This window comes from Camelus dromedarius, chromosome 18, assembly GCF_036321535.1.
Source record: "Camelus dromedarius isolate mCamDro1 chromosome 18, mCamDro1.pat, whole genome shotgun sequence".
NCBI lineage: Eukaryota > Metazoa > Chordata > Mammalia > Artiodactyla > Camelidae > Camelus > Camelus dromedarius.
Window position 1 is genome coordinate 38,746,474 of NC_087453.1, and position 18,679 is coordinate 38,765,152.

The 18,679-nt window shown below is 40.0% G+C and overlaps 1 long non-coding RNA gene across 3 annotated transcripts in view; it reads right to left on the minus strand.

The window, feature by feature from the left end:
• The window catches only part of LOC135318534 (uncharacterized), a 61,123-nt gene that overhangs the window by 15,591 nt on the left and 26,853 nt on the right, over positions 1-18,679 (minus strand). For 2 of the 3 annotated variants that reach the window (XR_010376673.1, XR_010376674.1), the window contains exons 3-6: positions 18,340-18,525; positions 15,635-15,859; positions 9,295-9,494; positions 8,869-8,992 (exon numbers count right to left, since the gene is read on the minus strand). This is a non-coding gene — a long non-coding RNA (uncharacterized LOC135318534). The remainder of the gene's footprint in view (positions 1-8,868; positions 8,993-9,294; positions 9,495-15,634; positions 15,860-18,339; positions 18,526-18,679) is intronic. The other variant, XR_010376675.1, reaches the window with a different exon arrangement.

Here is an 18,679-nt window from a genome sequence, read left to right on the forward strand (position 1 = left end):
GGCCACGTAAATAAATTGGGATTCTAAGCAATTCTTTGATTGTACCAATTGTCAGATATTTTGCCATCTTAAACTTTGTTTCATCAGCCTGGACCACAAAGGCCTTTAGCTTTTGGAGAGTAAACCTTTGAATTTTATTTAGGCAACACCCCCACTCTCATGTGGAAGAGCCTCTTCATCTTATTGGTTTAAAATCACTATATACATATATTATTATATATATGTATATAAATTGATGGCCATATGATGGATCCTTTAATTTGGAAAAACTTTTAAATTGGTGAAAGTTGAAAGAGATCTCATTATAAACAGCTGTTTTATTGGTATCTATTAAAATCAATTTTAAAGGTAGAAAAATATATCTAATGGTTAACCTAAGAACTTAGTGAAAAAAATAAAAATGGTTTGAAAAGCTACATTTGTGTTTTTCCTTTCCGATAAATGGTTCTAGAGATGCTAATAAAAGCTTAGAATAATTAATGTTAATTAGGTTGAATAACTGGAAAAAGGATTGTTAAAATGTCGGAAAAAAAAAAGATAAGGGGCTTATCCCAAGTGGATAAATATTTTTATATGGTTATTTTGAATGAGATAAATAAAATGGACATTTTTGGATTTAGGTACAAGATTTTGATACTCCATTACATAAAGTAAAAAAAAGGGCCAAAGAGATCACCTACTGCCCCCCAACATTAAAGTTCAAACAAGTCCGTTTTATTTGCCACAGTTTAAAATATATGTATACATAGACTGAAATACTTGATCAATGATTGGGACAACAGACCAATTAATCAAATTAAAAATTGAGAAGGGTCTAAGCTCTTTGGCTGAAACTTGGGCATCCTAGAGACTTTTCTATAAAATTAGATACAATGCACAAAAAAAAAAAAAAAAAAAAGGCTTCTGGCACTCCTTCTAGAAATAAGAATTATTGATTAAAACATAAATATAAAAATTAAAGGTATAAGATTTAATAAAATTGAGATAAAAGTTTGTAAAATTGGTATATTTAAATGGTCTTTATATAAAACTTTTGCTTAATTATGTTGTGGGATAGATATGTTTCAATGGAAAAACGCTTCCCCTTCTTAGTATTATAAGGCTGGGCACAAATCTGTCCCTCAGAAAATATTAATTGAACAAAGTAAAAGAAACCAATAGAGTTACATGAGCCGTCCAGTATAACGTAAAACTAAAAACTAATATTCAGTGGCTAATAAAAAAATATAATAAGAGGTTTACCCTGGGTTTAACTTATAACTCAAGGAAAAGAGACCTTACTAAATGCCTTATGCAAGCTTTGGAAAACATGATAAAGTAAACCTTAAAGTTTTAAAACACGGAATTCTTTGTTTACAGCTCTTCTCACTGATACAAAAAAGCCAAATAAGGAGATACAATTGGGCCTGGGTGACAAAGCAGTTCTCTGGGGAACTGGAAGCGTGTGTCTTTGTCTTGCAGATCAGAAATGTAAATACAGCAAACAGTGACCTAGGACTGAGCCTAATTAGCTCAATGAAATAAAACTTAAGGCCAAGAAATTTTTGGCATTTTAGAACTCAGAACTCTGACGTGTCCTTCAGACTTTGTCAAGAAATCTTAAATGTCTGTTTCATAAATAGCAAGCCTTAGTGATTTGAGCAAGCAAATTCACTTTACTCCAACTATTATTATACCTATCTTACAAGTAAGTTTTAAAGTGAAGCTATGAGATCTCTAGCTTTTGTCTGTTTATAAGCCTGAGTACACATTATAGATGTGAGATATTTCTACTGCTAAAAAAAAAACAAAGTCAAAGAGATCTGCTTAATTGACGTAAAAAATAAGAGCTTGAAAATTAAGTATTTTTAAAATAAAAAGTGAACAAATTGACTTCCAGCATCACGTGAACTGGAAAATATTCAATATTAAGATAATATTTGATGTTGTTTAGTTTAAGAATGTTCTAATTAATATAGACATCTTTAAAGTCATCAATATTAAGTATAATGCCTTTACTGTACCTAGGTTTAATGAAAGTCAAATAAGATCCTGTTATATCTGTTGCAGATTTGTCAAGAATAAAAAACAGTAATGTGGTGTGGTAAAATTTTAAGTAAATTAAATGTAAATGAGATGAGATCTTTGGGTAAATTTTTAAAATATATTTTTAAAATGTATGCTTAAGATAATCTCTAAATATTTGGTATCTTTAAATTCTAGAGTTGTGCTAAATTAAGTCAAATGATAGGATTTTATTAAATAGCTATGCCATTTTCAGATAAAATAAGATTGAAATATGAATTACTTAACATGTAACTTCCTCTTACAGAGAAAATAAAGGTGTTTAGAAATACTAATAAATGGATGATGCCACCCTGAAATAGTCTCTATTATTAAGGGAATGATCTCAGTATCCTAGGAAAGTAAGATAAATGTGTAAAGGAAGATATAAGAATGGAATTATATTTTGTTAATGAAGAATAGTGAATTTCTCCTGAAGCTGGTTACTTCTGAATGGAAGAGAAAATAAGGGACACACTAATATGAGTATAGAAAGCTATGGAAGGCTTGTGGAAGAGGAACCCTGAGGAAAGGGTTTCATACGTGGTCGGAATTGGCTAAGTTTAGAATCAACTTGGGCAAAGTAAATGAATCTTAGAAGTAAGCAGGTACAAGACTAGATTTGGTTTTCTCGCTGTTAAGAGGAAAAAATTTTCTTAAAATGTTAATCCACCTTCAGTAACAGATTGTAAAACTTCTTATACCACTTAACTGATCTGTTCTGCCATTATCTTTGACGCATTTTCTTGTTAATGAATTAGTACTACGTTACAGTGTCTATATGTTTATCTGACCAAGTGTTCTGAAATCTTTTAACAAGATCCCCAAATGTCAATTTCTAATTAAAGTTCTTTTAATCTCCAGTTAAGTTTGGGATGCTACAGAGGGCCCCTGAAACATCCCAAAGAGAGATTTTAATCTAGTAAATTTCATTTGGCATGTTAAATAACACGGTATTATCAAATGAATAATAAATCTTCTAAGGTTATATTGTATGAGAAAATATTATTAATATAGATATTGTAGAAATTATATGGACTCCCTAAAATTCTGGTGTATCTGAAATGTTACCAGTGATAATTCTGGGTATAGTGACCTGGTTTCTTTATCGATTATAGTGTAACGGTGTTTAACCATGATTTTAAATCTTTTGTCATTTATAGACAGTTAATGGTTGTCTTCTGATGGTTTTGCAAAATGCTTGCTCTTCAAGGAGATTTACTGATTTCTAATAAACTTCAAACTATAGCAGTGAACTAAACTGGGTAAGAAATTTTAAATTTCCAATGAAAACTGTGATTAAAAGAATTAGTTACATGGGACTGAGTAAACTGGTGAATATGGTTATAATTTTTGATTTTGTTTAAAATACTACTGGCTTTTAACCTGTTTCCCAGACATAAAGAATCTCTTCTCTTTAAGCTAGTTATGATTCACAGCAATTTGATAAATTATACCTATGTAATCAGACTTGGAACAGTTATCTTTTCTCTCTATCTAATCCCTCAATAGACTAAAAACTCTTAGGTCCCCAGTGGCTCTATCAGACAAATTAGGAAGATCATCTCCTAACAGATATAGGAATCTCAAGGTATTTTAAGGATTTTAAAGAGAAAAGAATTTACCTAAATCTGTAAGGCAGAAATCCATGACAAGCCCTTGACGGGGCTTTCCTGGCCTTAGCAAACCTTATTAACATTCTACCCTGAGACTCCTAATTAAAAGTTCCAACACAGCCAATTTAAAAAAGCCTATATGATCAAATAATCAGACAACTTATAAACAAATTAATCTTGACATGGCTTTATTTGAGAAAAATGAGGGTAACTTTAGAGAGAAAAAAGATTATATTTTAGTGGATATTAAATTCTAGTTTTGTTAATTGACGTCCGTATTTACTAAGACACTTCCCACATCATTCCTTGCTGTTATGTCACAATGCTTTACAGTTTAACTGAATTATTAATAGGATACTCTAGCTTTGTTTCTGAAGCTCACAAATCTATCCTTGGGTAAATTTCCTATGCCCCATGACCTGCAGCCAGGGGATTATACAAACTGGAACAGGCATGACTTAAAGAACTGTCTCCAACCTGAATGGAACGACCCTTTATCAGGTACTCTTAAATAGACCATACACATCAAAGCTGAAGGAAACGGACTTTCGGGTTCATTTCCTATCAGAAATAGCCCCTGCAATGCACTGGCCTATAGAGCACTGCTCACCTTAAAACAATGCCAAGTGGAGAAAAAGCTACCAGGCCAGGATGAGAAGAAGACGATATCTGAAGTAGACAGCTGACCCAAGACACCGGACCAGGCCTGCATAACAATTACTGTGATAATTTCTCCTATGTTTGATTATGAACTACTCCAATTGTTAAGTTTATGGTAAATTACCTATGTCTAGTACTTCTGTGTTACATTGGTGGGTTTCCCTACTCCAAGGCTCTAACTAGATAGCCCTCAGAAACGTTATTCTAAAACGAAATTATAGTTCTGTTTAGGCCACTGTTGATCTTACAAGGTGGGAGACCTCACCTGCCCAATTAATACCTGCTCTGAGCCTGACCATAAATATGAACTTTCTCATAAGATCACTCAAACTCAATCAGAAACACAAGCAAAATTTTAACCCCAAAATACAACTTCCCGACTATTAAATTCTTAATCGTGACTTTATTAACGTTACTAGCTGTATTACTTATATCCTGTCTATTTTATAAAATTGTCTGTTACATTTCCCAAAGTGTAACTAGGCCTACAAAATTGATGATGGCTAAACATCTTGAAGAAATAGATAAAATTTATAACCCTGAATAAAGTAATTGTAATAGTGTGATTCTAGGTATGGGAATGAGCAATGAAGGGTAAACACTTCCTGGATCATAACAAACTAGTAAGACAGGTGATCCAGAGAATTTTTAGTATCAACAGGGCCTGATAAAAAACTAACACCTTGAATGGCAACTCAGAAGATTCTTCACCTGAACTAGGATTGAGCCATCCTAGCACCATGGGACAAAATTGGTCATGAAATGTCTCTCAAAATATTGGCAGAATTTAGGACCAAGGGGGAGCACTGTGAATGAAAATACTGCAACCATGTCAGTAAACAAAGAATGCTGAAACCAAGTCATCAGCGGCTGCTGCCATCCCCCAGTGAGTGCATGCCTGCAGCCCAGCCTCTCAGCCACTCACAGTGGTGCCCTCTGAGCGGACTCAGAGTAAGAAAGGACAGGATACTGGCCCTAGATAGCTAGGTACTTGCCAAAGGGATGAATTCAATGACACAAATGTTTGCTTCCTCCCATACATAGAAAAGCACTAAATACTTGATCTTGAGATATCTGGTTTTCTTTAGATAACAAGCAATATTTTATTGTTCCAACTACCTGGTCTTTCTTGTAAAACTTCTATATATCCTAGCTCCTCCCCTACCTCTTGGAAGCAGTCCCTCAGAGTGATCTGAGAGTTTGCCATCCCGACTCGAGTCCTCCAGCCAAATAAAACATAACTCTTAACATTTAGGCTGAACGTTTATTTCAATGAAGTCCCAGAATAGACACAACTCATCAATTCTGTAATGGAACACACTGGATCAGGAAACAAAAGCGTGTTTTAGTGTTGAAAAACTACGGTTTCCTCTTTCTTCCTGTCATTATACAATCCCACCAGAGCTCATTAATTTGCTGTCTGCTCATCTGGCAAAAAAACTCACAGAAGAGTCAACTCAGCAGAGTCCTCTACTCGGGACAACACCCCGCAGCAGCACTGCAGGCTACCTGCCCTCCCGCACGCTCTGCTGACCCTTGGTGTCCTCCGTGACGACCAGGACAACAGAGCTGTTCCCAACAGCTGAGAAGTCCCACACGTTAAATAAATCATTTTATTTTATACAATATTTTACGTATATACACATCTCTGAAAACAGCTTTGCTAGAAGCCCAAATCTTCAGCATCAATCTGCAAAGGCAAATCTGGTCCGCAAGGGAAAACAAGACTTAAGACGAAGCTAAGGCGTCCAAAGTACTCTCCAGGACCTAAGGCCTCCAAAGTCCCCTGCAGGACCTTCAACCAAACTGCCTGCAGGCCTGCAGCTGCAGGCGGCAACATGTCTGCTTTTAAAGCAACCCCTTCCTGCCCTCAGGCGCTACAATGTCCCTATATGCCCTACCATCTCAGGGTAAGAGCAGCCGCTGCAGAACCTCACAGGGCAGCACTGACAGGACTGGACACAGAGGATCAGAGCTAAACTAAGCCTTCTGATGACACGAGCTTGTCACTCTGTCACTTTACAGATGAAGATATATATAGAGAGAGGTGGGGTTATCTTGCTCAAAGTCACAAAGCTAATAAGTGGCAAAGTCTATAACTCTGCTCCTCCCTCCGGCGTGACGCCCCAACTGGGACACCCACAGGGTTCTCTCATGCCTGCCTGACCAGTCCTTTACTGTCACTCATAAAACACCACATGGTCTGACCCTAGCCTACCTTTTCAGCATCTTTTCCCTGTAGTCTCGCAGGAACAAGGCGGTTCGAGCCATTGTATGACTTCTGGCTCCCAGAAACCACCGTGCTCAGGCTGGTCTTGCCTGTGCATCCAGCACCCTGCTCAGAGGCTCTTCCTCCCCTGCAGGAACACGTTCCCACTCTCCGCATGACACCCCCTCAGGGAAGCCCTCTTCTCGCCCTCAGCACAGCAGGTGTCCCAGGCCACATCCCGAGCTGCCCCATTAGGACTGCGTGTGCCCAGGTCTGCTAGTCAGACCAGCAGCCTCAGAACCAGAGATTATGCCCGGGTCACCCTGCAAACCTACTGCCGCCTCACAGCCCCCAGCCAGCAGGTCACCTGGAAGTCGCAGCAAGTGCCCCACCCAATCCCGAGGTCTCTTCATTTGCCAGCACCGCTGATGACTGGTCTCCAACCTTTGGTCAGTTTTGCACAAAACAGCAGCTTCCACTGTGAAGCAGGGGGTTTTCTCTTCTGCTCCCCATCCTTACTGGAAACGTCAAGGGAAATGAAAAGGCCTTTTCTCAACCCTTTTCTGATGACACCCTCCCACCCACAATACTCACATGCTCAAGAGCTTTGGGTCTACCTGATTTTGTTTCCCTTACGCTAAGGGGCTCAAAACACTGCGGGATTCTTTCTCTTTTGAGGGTATTTTTACTCAGTTTATTGGCTTTAATCTGTTTTTGTCTGTCTCTTCAATGTCCCTAGAAGTTGCCACTTCTTATTCCCTTCAGCAGCCTCCCTCCCAACATCTAGTGTAGGAAATCAGCTGTGATGAGGGGCCCGGGGGGCAGTCACAGAAGATGCAACTAAGGCACAGAGAGGTGACATAATTTGCCCGAGAAGATCAGCTTCAAGCCCCAACACTGTGTGTCACGTCCCTCTGTTTAACTCTTATGCTAAGCAAGCGAACTTTTTGTAGATTATGGTTATAAACAGATGAGGTATCAAAATACATACAAGGACACACATCAACTCTAAGATGTTCATTAACTCCACTATTTTGTTTCTATCTATTTTATTTCTGTTAAAAAAATTAAGATCCTCTGCAGTCAATATAGCAAAATGTTACTGGGCTTTAAATACAGAATATAGAGGTTTTAAGTGTGTCATTACTCATCCTTATTTGTATGTTCACAAGACAAAATGATTTGAAAGTCTCTCTCCCCTCCCCCTACTCACTACTGGCTCTCACCTGAGCTCCCAAACCACACATCTAACAGCCTTTCACTTTACCCACAGCTGAACTCATCAGTTATCCCCCAGAACTCCCTCTACAGCTTTCCCTCCTCAGAGCACAGCAGGACCATCATTTACCTCATTAATCCACCCAGAAACCTGTTCCTTACTCCATCCTACCTTCACAGACAGCATTCATCCTTTCCTTTTTATCACCTAAACATGCCTTCAATCTGTTCGCTTTTACCCACTGACCGTCCCACCGCTCAAGTGGAAGCCACCAACACTGCCCACCTGGACTCACGAGTCTCCCAAGTGGCCCCAAAGCCACTCTCCCCTACTTGAGACAAATGGGATTGTGTCACTCCCACGCTTTTAGGACTGTTTTCAAACCCACTGTTCTTAGAAGAAACTCCAAGTTCTTCACCTGATGAAGGTCTTTGCCATCAAAATGTCAGCTCAGGGAGGGGAGGACACGCCCTCTCCCCTAGGACCCTCCCTCTGGCAGAGCATCAGCTTGGGAGGACCTGCTGAGCTACACCAGCCTGTATTCTAACCCTGGTCTTGAGTTCTTAGCAAACTGCTTCAATTATCCATACAAATCCAAGGTAGATTAGAAAGATTTTAGATGTTGAGCTAGACTATTGATTTGGGGATTTTGCACTAGCAACCTGCAAGTACATGTTCTAATGATTCTGTCTTCTTAAAACCACACCCAGATTTAAGTAGTATTTGTGGAATGTCTTCGGAGTAAAAGGGACTGTACTTTTACAGACTTTATGTTTTATACTATGAACAACCCGGACAGGGTCACAAATGGAACCACCTCACAAGTGACAGAAGACAGGTGAGAGGCATATAGCAACAGGTCACAAAGGTGGTAAGAGCAAAGTTGTTTCTCCAACCCCCCAAAAAATTTTTGAAAGAACCGAAAACTCTGAATTTTGAAAGTAAAATACTATCATATAAAGAAATAAAATAATCCTCTTCATCAGGGTTTCAAGATCTGACTCCAGAATTTTTAGCAGGCCATACTGAATCCTAGCACAGAAAAATCAGATGGACTAGTGGTGAGTAAGTTCCAGGAAAATGGCCGTAATTCCTCCACTTGTAAAAGGACATAAACTCACCTGTCGAAGGTGAATGTAAACCGCATTCTGGAGAAATTCAGAAGCTCCCAGGCTCCGCTTCTGGATGGCAAAGACACGGACAGCTTCGAAGCATGCTTCTAACTCAGTCACCAGCATTCTTACACTGCAGGGGGAAACGGAGGCCCTCAGTCAAGAGCAGAGGTGTTCCTGTCGTGTCTCGCAGGCCGTGCCTCGTGGACTCAGTGCCCTGCAGCAGCCCGGCCCCAGGCGAGGACCCACAGCGTGGCCCACCCAAGCAGGAGGTGCACTGTGCTTGAGAAAGCCCGTCCCCGATGGGGGCAAGAGTGGCTGGTGGGTTTGAGTGAACATATAAATGGCCATAGAAATATGCCTGCATTCATTCAAGTGATACTAGCAACAGTAGCAGGCTATTTAACAAAATTTCAACTGTCAGTGGAAATTTACCATTCCTTTCCGCTTGTCCTCTGCACTCTGAGACAGGCTTAGGCTCTCTCACACCGACAGCTCTGATGCAATAGTTGTGAAGTCGTTTTACTTTGCTGCAAGTGTCCTCGCTCCCCGTGTGGCTGTGACTGTCGTCTCTTAACACAGTCAGATGTCTTCCTGGATCTCTCCCTGCGTTCCTTGCTCCTGCTCCTCAGATCCTAAGATAAAGGGCAAGTGAAGACACATGACCATAAAAGGCACCATGGACTTGAACGAAGTCCTCAGTTATCCCCTAGGTGAGTGCTGCCCACCCCTTACCTTCGATTCTCAAAGTTCTGCCCAGGGTGACATCCAGACAGGAGAGCGTCCTGGGCCAATTAAATGCTGTGTGGCTTGGGCACACGGACAGGTGCAGGAGCTGGTTCCAGAGCCGTGCCCCTCCCCACCTCTGCTCCCCTCTCTCCCAAGGACCCACTGCCAAGACCCCAGGTTCCCTGATATTCTGTCCTTCTCTTCTAATCTAATCCAAGCCCTTTTCCTCTTCCTTTATTCCCTAATTATCACCAGCTGAAGTGGTTTTTCAGTCACAGTATCTGAAAAAAATTTCCAGCAGCTGAAAAAGAGGTCTCCAGTGGTCAATGCCCATATGCTTGTTCCTGAAGAGAGCCCCTGGTTATGGGGTCCCTCACCAACACCCACGGGGCATCAGACATGTTGCAGAGTTGACCACCCCCAAGAGTTTGCTGTGACCCCAATGCCTGCACAGCATCCCTGCTCTCATAAATGTATTTGGCCCACTTATCCGTTACTAAGAAGCAAAAGTAAAAAAATTGCTCATGTTTCTTACTAAAATTATTTATGAGGTGGAAAAAGTAATTGTAATAGAAAAGAATAAATTTGACTGCATGTTAGATCTGTTCCTTTGGCTTTAAACCTTTGCTGTTTTCTAGGTTCAGACTTGGTAGCTCTGTACCTTTTGTAAAAGAAAGTTGCCTTTAGCCTGAAATATCCAGGAGAGCCTATTCTCCGGGCTCTGATCTTTCACGATGTTAACTCTTCTGCACTTATGTAGAGATGGCAAGTTGCAAAATAGAGAATCAACTTTGTATTTTTTGGAGGTTTTAGAGGGGCACCATGATTTGACCCACGTGGACAGCTGCAAGAACAAAGAATTCCAAGGAGAAACTATTCCTACCGCAAGAAGTTTGCAACAACCAACCACATCCCCGCCCCTTTTTAGTATAAAAGCAGACTGATTTCTGACTTGGGGGAGACGGTTCTCCAGCATGTCATTCTGCCATCTTCTGGTTCTGCCAGCTTTTCAAATAAAGTCACTATTCCTTGCTCCAACACTTCAATCTCCCGATTTATTGGCCTGTCATGCAGCAAGCAGTACGAGTTTCGACTTGGTAACAAGATGACTGCATTGGAGGTAGTATGTCTCCACTCTTTCCCCGTTTCCAATATGTAACATGCACATCATTTATGATCTAGTGCAAATAATTCATGAAAGACAACCACAAAAAGAAACTACACTCACCTAGCTATCAACACCGAAGTCACAACCTATCAATTTTATATGCTGTTTAACAACACAACTAAAAAACCTAACATAGGGAATTGATTCCACAGAAATAAAATTATTTCTACTCCTTCAAAACCTTTTTTTCTTTTCTATTTTATTTTGTTTTGCATATTGAAAAGAAAATAAAAGACAAATCATTTTATTTCACGTATTTTGTTATAGCTACATAATTTAAATACTACAATGAGATTTAAATTTCAATAAAAAATTGTTCATATATTGTACAAAGATATATACACAATCAATGTGGATAAGGAAAGGAATGGACATTTACTAAAAATCCACTGCACATCCAGTCTTTTACAAGCATATCCTGGAATATAAGCTCTATGATCCAGGGGTCCCCCACCTGCATTCTCACTGCTGAGTCCCTTAGTAACCTTCTACCAAGGCACCAGCATAGAACCACGTGATCAGTATTTTAGGTATAAATGAGGGAATTAGCTCATTCAATTCTAAAACAAAAACCCTAAAGTAAATACTGAACTTATTTACAGATAAAGAAAATTGGACACAAACAAGTACACTTTCTTCCCCAAGTTCACAAAGCTAATAACAGGTAAAGGCAAGATTTGAACTCATCTGTCTGATTCTAAAAACTAAGGTGGAAATCCCTTTCGACTGGGGAGGGTCCAGCAGCACAGCCTATCACCCTATCTTTGTTCAGATCTAGCCTTAGACAGCCTGAGACAGCACCCCATTCCTATGGAACTTGAGGGCAAATGATAACAATAAGGATTTTATATCCAGTGGTTTCTTAGGTATCATTTATATAAACTGTCAGCAGGACAGCAGAAAAACTCTGGGAAATATGAGTGGGTCCAGGGCTTTTTGCTGATTAGAAACTCAGTCTATCAGGACAGAGTGACCTTCCCATGAGAGGCCACATGGACCTAAATTAAAGGCAGCTGAGCAATGAAAACTAGCAAGACCCTGGAACTCAAGCAAGAAGGATCCCTGCCATCTCCCGCCCTGCTGCCTCTTCATCCACGTGGACACGAAGACAGAAGACCTAGGTTCTTGTCCAAGTGACACTATCATGAATTCTCACCCATAAAAAGTTACGACTCTATGCTGTCCTAAGTCCTTTCCAACTCAAATATGTTGACACCAATATCTCAGCAGAATGTCTATGTCTCCACATCCTCTCTTCTATAAGGAGAATAGTTCTATGGCCACAAAGCAGAAATCCAATTAAAAACACCATGCACTAAGCAAGGTGAAAGTCTGTGTAAGAGACTTTGCTTTCACGCTCAGTGAATGAAAACTCAGAAAAATTGGTCCTTCTCCCTCAGCAAGTGGGAGGTAGGCTGATTGTGTGTGTGGGTGGGTGTGCGTGTGTGTGTGTAAATCAAATACAATGACGTCCGGGATCTGTACAGATTTTTTTTTAAGTTACTATCATTTCATGAGGATAAGACACCCTTTAAAGTAATTTGAATCTAGTGTTCTGAGAGAGTCTCAGGATCTTTTGGTGGAAGAGGGGAAAGGGGAAAGGAAAGGAGGAAAGAAGTAAATGAAGCAAAGGAGTAAGAATACTGCAAGGGAAAGGCAAGACATTAATTTTGTTCCTACTTGCATCACAAACAAATTATGGACTGGCTTTGCCCCGATGTCCTGTCGAGCAGTGAGTTGCAGATGAAGAGGTGACAGTCCATTTCTCACTGAGCTTGTGACTGTACATGACATCTTATAGAAACAAATCATTTATCCTGATCAAACACTCTAGCAGCAGGCCGTAATTCTCCTATTTTGAGAGACAAGAAAATAGGAGTTCAAAGAGGGTAGATAACTTGACAAAAGTCAGAGGACCAGTAAACAAGAGAGGATGAATTCAAACTCAGATCTGAATGCAGAGTCTCATCTTTCCACTCCCAGGACTGGAAAATCCTTAACACACAGACTCCCCAGTTCCCCTGCAGTGTTCCTGGCACCAAGCATTTCCCATGACGATGGACTCCAGTTCTCACAGACACAGCGCTCTGTGCAGCCAATGACCTTGATCAGACCTTGATCATCTACCTGCCACGCCCACCAGGCTTCACCATAAAGGTAGGAAAGCTGGCTTTCAAGTGCATGCAAAGCCACCCCTGGTCTAACCTGGGCTCTTCTGGGGCTTCTCCAGCCTAAAGGCAGCCATGAAAGTGCTCACAGTTTGTACATGAGCCACACTACCTCTCTCCATCTGTCTCCACACCTATACTTCTTAGCTATGACCATTTTGATAATATTGGAAACAAATTTTTAAAAACACAAAAGAAAGGATCCTGGAACAAGTACTTAATACTTAAAATTTTAAATGATTTGTTACAAAGTGAGTATTTACAAACCGAATCTGCCTTCCTAGGTGTCAGCTTAAACAGTTAAAAAATATAATAGCAAGAAATTCTCACTTACAAAATTAACAAAAACATCAACAATAATCTGGAATAAACTCAAAATTAATGCCCATGTTGTACATGGAGAAAACTACAGGAGTGTACTGAGAGGTAAATAAGAGGTGTGAATGTAGAGACATCAACATATTGCATGGAGGAAAACAGTTTTGTAAATATGGAAGTTCTCCTAAAAATAATTCAAAACTTAATAAAAATCCCATGAATACTCTTATCTGATTTTTTTTAACTTGAACAAAATATTTTAGAATTCTTCAGGAATAACAAAATCATAATAATAGCCAAGAAAATTTGGGATGGAAGAAAAGAACAAAAAAAAATCACACTGTCAGATAATAATTAATTTTTACAATATGTAAGATATAGCGCTGGAGTAAGGAAGTAAGATTGACAGAAATAAAGCATGAGCTCAAAAAGAGACTCTAGTGTACATAAGTATTTTGTACATGTGGGATTTCAAATCAAAGAGCAAAGTATGAATTCAATAATTGTCCTGGGACAATCAGAGAATCACCTGGAAAGAACAAATTCTATTCCTGTCATAATGACCACAAAAAAAATTACACATAGTGATGTAAATATTAAAATACTAATAACAGCAAATACAACTCTTTGCTCACATTAATTCAACTTCTGCTCACTATAACAAGTACTATTATCATCTCCATCTTAGACATTAAATAAACCTACATAAGAGATTTATACCATTATAAGAAAGTATTTCTAAGAATAATACCAAAGATAAAACCCAAAAGGAAGACATTTACTATCTTAAGAATATTTTGAGCCACAACAAAAATAAACCTACTGAACAAAATGAAACGAAAGAAATGACAAGGAAAAACTCTGTGATAGATGTTGATGAAGACAAGGGATTAATGTTCATAACATACAAAGAGCTGTCACAAAGCAAAAAGAAGCTTCCTCACTTAAATTTGTGCAAAGGACAAAATGGATCATTCACTTTTCAAAAGTCAGATGGCTAATCAGTGAAAAATGCTCAATACCTCACTGGTCATCAAATGCAAACTAAAACAATGAAAAAGCACTTTTGCTCATCATATTGGTAAATATTTTTAAAAGATATTGTAGCTAGTGTCCATCTGTGGGAGAAAAAACTGTGAGCGACCTTTTTGGAGGATGACATGTCAATGGATATGTAAACTCTGAAAAACGTGTGTACACACTGATTCAACCCCACTTCTAGGAACCGTTTCGTTTAGAAAAAACATCAGTTCAAATAGATGTACTGTTTACACTGGTGGGAAGAAAAGCTGAAGTGAAATCATATCCAGCGATAAAGAATTGGTTACATAAGTAATTCTACATTTTTCATTCCACACTGGAGAAGGAATTTCTAGTCACTTGAAAGTAGCCTGTGATGAACGTAAATGTCACATCCAGGGACTAAATTTCCAGAAGACTTAACTAAAGGCATGCTCATACAAGATCACAGGAATGTCTGTTAAAGAAAGATGCCAGTCAAACATCCTTTCTGACAGTGGAAAATGGAGAAAACTTAAGTGTCCACCATCAAGACAATGATGCGGTAAATCAGGGCGAGCTGTGGGCACTGAGGGGGCTGGCGTTTCCCCGTGGCCCAGGGCCTTGTCCACAGCCCTCCCCCACCAAAGGTGTCCTTGCACAAGAGACCACACCTGCACATCAGGAGACCCCTCCACTCTATCTGAAAGGACCGGGTGAGTCTGGAGTGGGAGGACGTCTATGATATACCCCTGAGTGAATAAAGCGAGCTGCAGAAAACATATAGTATGGCCTTATTTTTCAAAAAAGCATATATACACACATATACATAGATTTCTCATATGTATGTATGTATGGGTATATGTATATGTCATAGGCATAAAGGTCATGAAATATATACACCACATTGGCAACAGCTTTTACACTCAGGAAATAAGGGGAAGGGAGGTAGGGCTCTTTCGGTACCACCACAGTTCTCTTTTCAGTATTTCAGTTAAGTACACTTGGAATTTAAAAGTTTATTTAAGTCCGAAGTAAAATGGACAATGCCTCCACAAGACATAATGCGATACTGGTCATTAAAAATCATGCCAGGGGAGATAGAATATTGTAGAAAAACATGTAATAAGCCGAATGGAAAATGGAGGTCTCCACACAGTAAACAGGCACAGAGTGCTCACTGGTTTTTATGACAGAGCTGATACACACTGATGATAAGAACAGAAAGTAGATGTTAAAGTGTTAATTATTATTTCTGAGTAGTGGGACCTGGATAGCCTTTTTTGTCCCTTTTTTCAGATTTATTATATTAAATATACATTATTTTTCATCTGAAAAAAGCATTTTTAGATGTGTAGAACCACACATTGGAGAATAATACACGAGTACTTACAGAAACAAATACCTAGGAGACACCGCAGCAGCACCACACAATGTAGAACGGGCGATCCTGATTAACACCGCGCAGTTACATAAGGACCCACAAAGTGAGAGCACCTGCTGTAACAGGGCGTGGCCCCCTTCTATTTGTCACTTGTGTCTTCAGGGCTGAGGCAGTTCTGAGCATGGCCAGTGTCAGTGTTGGTGTCTGGATGGATGCCACTGGAGGTGAGGGCACCTGCAAGCCGAGAGGAAGAACAGAAATCATCCTCTGCCTTTTCTGTCTTGTTTCTTTGTTACTTTAAAAGAGAGGCGTAAATAAGATAAACTGTGTATCTTCCCTAGTGAAATTTCAGTAATGAAACCGTTTTCAAAGTGTTCACAATTTATATTCTGCCTGTAACCGTCTTTTCATCAAAGCTTCATATTTATTAAATGTTAATTAACTCAGTTAATTAACTCCCTGTTGAAACCTTCTACTAAAGAACATGAAATGCACTACGTGAAAGGACCACACCTGCAGTGACTAGCTTGGCTGTCTTGACGGCAGTGCAGTCAGCCCCCAACATCCCATGGCTCTGAGCTCCTGATGCTGCTAAGAGAGCACACTGCTGCCTCAGATGGAGAGAAAGTGTGAAAGCATTTCCTGAAATCTACAGCACTGACAAAACATAACTGACAAATCCCAGGCTCCTTTCAAGCTGTCATGTTCGGTTTCTGGCCAACCCCCGTCAATGAGCAGAACCACCCCATTCGCGATCAATGGCACTCACTTGATAAGGAGTTTTGGAGAAATTTCCAGGTATAGAATGTAACCAACTATACGTAGAACTCTGACAAAAGAAACAATGCAATACCCTGATTTTGGAAGACACTCAAAATATTCTCCTAAGCCTTTGTAGCTGGAAAGGTTGGGCTTCTCCTGAGCCACTTATTTATTTCACAGCCAGTGAGCATCTCCCACAAACCCTGTTTCCCTGTGTCTGCTGGGAGCATCAGGTACACTCTTGCTGTCGATCTTATAAGTCACAGGGCAGAGGCATGTGTCTCACGGCTGCAACCCTCACACAGGCTCGCCTTCTAGCCTCACAGTTTGAACTTGGCCCCATTTTCTAACCTGTTTATTTGGTATCTGTTCTTCTGTAAGCTGTCTGAAATGCTTTTTGGAACAAGTCAGAAGAATGAGTGGGTAGATAAATGGACAGATGGACAGGTGAGAGATGGGTAGACCGAAAGAGAGACTCCAAGAAAAGGGGAACAAATAAAATTTCCTGTGCAAAACCCTCTTCTAATCAGGGAAGAAAACCACCACGGAGAAGAGTGAAGAGGCAGGTAGCTTAGGACTGTTTCCTGGATTCCATGAAAAGTCACACCAAGAGATGAGAGGGTAGAACTATAAATAATAAAAGAAAAAAAGCACACATGCTTGAAAAATATATCTACAATATGTACTTTCTAAAGAATAGATTCAAATCAGCAGGGCCCAATACCACAATCCTTGGGTATTTACAGAAATGAGAATCCCAACTCCAAACCACAAGGCATCCCTTTGGAGCACTGAGAGTCTACACGGGGCGGTCATAAAGCCGTCACCGCAAAATCTATGCTATCCTGCACTTACGAGGAACGAGCAGTTGTGCACGCTTGACAGTTACAGCCCACAGCACCTTTACGGGGGAGGGAAGCCCAGCGAGCCCCATCTCTGCAGGACAGAAAACCAGTCCTGGAGAGCCTAAACCGACCTACCAGTTCTCCATCTCACAGGACTGGTCACTCCAGAGCAGGAATCGAACTCGGACCCACGTTTGTAATCACGGTACTACCGTGCTTTGTGTGCTTTTTGTGTGTATGATACATTTGTTTCTGGCATGAAAGGATATTTAATAAATGATCGATTGTCTTGTCTATCTCATTAGCTCACAATCAATCTTTATACTGTTGAATTGTACTATTTTCCTCTGGAGAATGGAACGGAAAGAGCGGGGGTCAGAATGAGGTGGAGCTCCATTCTTTATCTGGTATCTCATCTCATCCAAGTCCGCAACCAGGGAGAAGGAGCCAATGTTCTCTTCATCTTTTAAAGAGAGGGCTCCACTGATGGTGACTTACTCAACCCAAAAACCAAGGCTGGGGGAAGGGCACATGTAGCAACCAGAGCAGTATCAGGTGTAGGAAAGTGAAAAGATCTCACGGGAGGGCTCAGGGGGTCAGCCTGATTTAATTACAATCGATAAAAAATACCACACTGTAAAAATACTAGCATGCAATGGATTTGCTCTTTCTTGACATCTAGCAAGTTTCCACAGCCCACATGTAACATTATCGTGAACCAGTGAAAGGAAGAGTCTACAGACAGGGAAAATCAATGCCACAGGCAGGCTGAAACCCAGGCTGGAGTTTAGGAAGAGAAAGGGCATAGTTAAGAATTGGGGAAAGGCTGGAGGAAAAAATCATCACAAGGACTCTCAAGCATCATCTAACAAGCATATAATCATTCAAGAAAGAGAGAGTTACTGAGGTCCTATTCTGTGCAAGATTGTACACAAGGCAAAGCAAGAGCGCAGCGACCATGTTGGCAGCAAGGGGCGGGGCTAAAATACACTTCTGATCCCGGTACCTTGCACACTTGTCCTCAGTATAAAGGCAAAGAAAAAAAGTAAAATAATATTCTGTAAACTCAAAGCATTGCTGAAAAAAAATTAAAGAAGACCTAAATACCTGGACAGACATGCCATGTACATTCCTGGATCAGAAGACAGTGCTCTTGGAATGGCAGTGCTCCCCAGAGTGATCCGTATATTCTACGTGGTCTCGATCACAATCCCAGCGGGCTCCTCTGCAAAAACTGATTAGCTGCTGTTATAATTCATATGGGAATTCGAGGGTCTCAGTAACTAAAACTATCTTGAAAAAGAAGAACATGAGAGGACTTGTAATTCTCAATTTGAAACTTTACAACTGTATCTCTAGGTGAGATTAGAGGCCATTTTTAAGTTATTACTGTGTTTATCCTTATTTTCTAAATTCTCTAGAATGAATATAATTGTTATAATAAGGA